The sequence below is a fragment of the Apium graveolens genome, chromosome 1, assembly GCF_009905375.1.
Source record: "Apium graveolens cultivar Ventura chromosome 1, ASM990537v1, whole genome shotgun sequence".
NCBI lineage: Eukaryota > Viridiplantae > Streptophyta > Magnoliopsida > Apiales > Apiaceae > Apium > Apium graveolens.
The window spans coordinates 44,807,715-44,810,297 of NC_133647.1; the positions used below are offsets into that span (position 1 = coordinate 44,807,715).

The 2,583-nt window shown below is 41.5% G+C and overlaps 1 non-coding gene across 1 annotated transcript; it reads left to right on the plus strand.

Moving 5' to 3' along the window:
- Positions 1-2,078: 2,078 nt before the first annotated feature.
- LOC141682969 (small nucleolar RNA R71) lies at positions 2,079-2,185 on the plus strand. The gene has a single exon (XR_012560025.1). It is a non-coding gene; the product is annotated as a small nucleolar RNA R71 (small nucleolar RNA).
- The last annotated feature ends 398 nt before the right edge of the window (positions 2,186-2,583 follow it).

The following is a 2,583-nucleotide window of genomic DNA, read 5'->3' on the forward strand; positions in this document are numbered from 1 at the left end:
CAACAGTCGGTTTGCTTCCTTCCTCTAGTAGAATTTTATGCATGCAATAAGAAGGGCTGACTCCCTTAATATTTGCTATAGTCCATCCAATTGCCGACTTGAACTCTCTCAGAATTCTTAAGAGCTTTTCTTCATCACTACCTAAAAGGTCAAATACAGTAATAACAGGCAAAGTAGATGCATCACCTAAAAATGCATACCTCAAGTGTTCAGGCAAAGATTTAAGCTCGAGTGTAGGAGCTTCCTCAATAGATGGCTTGAGACGCCCCTCAACATTTTTGAGTTCTGACAATCTAAGAGATTTAAAAGGCATATCCAGTATTCGCTTCCAATGAGAAGCATTCAAATACTGCAACTGCTCATCACCTTTATCATATTCACTATCTGAATTCCCCATCAAGGCTTTCTCTAGGGCATCGGACCTTAGCATTTGATCAAGTTCTGAAGTAACCACATAATCGACCAATTCCACCTTTAAGCACTCCTCTTTATCAGTATAGAATTTCATGGCATTGAAAACATTAAAGGTCACATCATGATCCAATACTCGCATAGTGAGCTCACCCTTCTGCACATCAATCAAGGTTCGGCCAGTAGCCAAGAATGGTATCCCAAGATTATGGGAATCTTTTTATCCTCCTCGAAATCAAGAATTACAAAGTCAGCGGGGAAGGATCAGTTTGTCCACCTTGACCAAGACATCCTCCACAATGCCTCATGGATATGTAATAGAATGATCGACCAACTGCAATGACATATATGTAGGATTTGGATCAGGTAAACCCAACTTCTTGAAGATAAACAAAGGCATCAGATTGATGCTAGCTCCCAAATCACATAAACACTTGTCGAATGACAAGTTTCGGATGGTGCAAGGAATAGTGAAGCTTCCAAGATCTTTAAGCTTCAGAGGTAACTTCTATTGCAGCACAACACTGCGTTCCTCCGTAAGAGCAATAGTCTCTAAGTCATCGAGCTTCACTTTCCGAGAGAGAATACCTTTCATAAACTTCGCATAGCTAGGCATCTGTTCAAGAGCTTCAGCGAAAGGTATGTTGATAAGAAGTTTCTTGAACACCTCCAGAAACTTAGCAAATTGCTTATCCAACTTGTGCTTTTGCAGCCTCTTAGGGAAAGGAGGTGGAGGATAGACCTGTTTCTCCCCTGTATTACCCTCAGGAGGAGTGTGTTCCACAGTTTTCTTCCTTGATTCCACTTCTGCTTCCTTATGCATATTTTCTTCATCCAAGCCTTCATCTTCTGAAACTTGAGATTTTTAAGGGCTTGCAACCTTCCCAGTCCTCAATGTAATTGCCTTAACGTGCTCTTTTGCTTCCCTCTTTCCTGGAACTTCCGTGTCACTAGGGAGTGTACCAGGTTGTCGATTCAACAAAGCATTGGCAATCTGCCCGATTTGATTCTCCGGAGTCTTGATAGAAACCGCTTGGCTCATGCACATGAGCCTCAACTCTTCCAATTTAGATTTTTCATTAGATTGACTTGTACTTCCATGCGGTAGTTGTTAAAGTTGGAGTTGTTGTCTTGGTACATATTACGGTTGTTGAAAATCAGGAGGGTTGAATTTTTTTGCTGCATATTACTGATAAGGATGTTGCACCGCATTCAAATTATTGCTCCAGCTGAAGTTAGGAAGATTGTTGTTGTTGGGATGATAAGTGGCTGGAACTGGTTGCTGCGACCTCTGAAAGTTGCTCATGAACTCAGCTGATTCACTAGATATAACACACTGCTCCGTCTCATGCGCACCCGCACAAAGCTCACAAACACTTGTGATCTTATTAACTCCATAATTAGCCAAAGAATTCACCTTCATCGTTAAAGCCTTAAGTTGAGCAGTTATAGCAGTAGCTGTATCCACCTCCAGAATTCCTGCTACCTAGCCTTGAGGTAGTCTCTGAGTTGGGTTCTGGTATTCATTGGCATCCATCAGTTCAATCAACTCATAAGCTTCATCATAGCACTTAGCCCATAAGGCTCCACCTGATGTTGTATCGAGCATGGGTCTAGACTGTGCTCCCAAACCATTATAAAAGCAGTTGATAATCATCCAGTCAGGCATCCCATGATGAGGACACTTCCTAAGCATCTCCTTATAGTGCTCTCATGCTTCACAGAAAGATTCTCCCGATTGCTGCATAAATTGAGTAAGAGCGTTCCTGATTGCAGCTGTCTTTGCCATAGGGAAGAATTTAGTAAGAAACTTCTGAGCAAGATCTTCCCAAGTAGTAATAGAGCCTGGTGGTAGAGAATGCAACCAACACTTAGCTTTATCCCATAGAGAGAATGGGAAAATCCTTAGCTTTATAGCATATTCAGAAATATTGTTCAATTTGAAAGTGTCACAGATCTCGATGAAATCTCTGATGTGCATATTGGGATCTTCCATTGGAGATCCCCCAAACTGGACTGAGTTATGCACCATCTACATCATGCTAGATTTGATTTCAAAAGTATTAGCCGTGACGGCTGGTCTGATAATACTAGACTGAATATCATTGACCTTCGGCTGAGAATAATCCATCAAAGCTTTCGAATTCGCTATTGGTTCTCCCATTACAATGA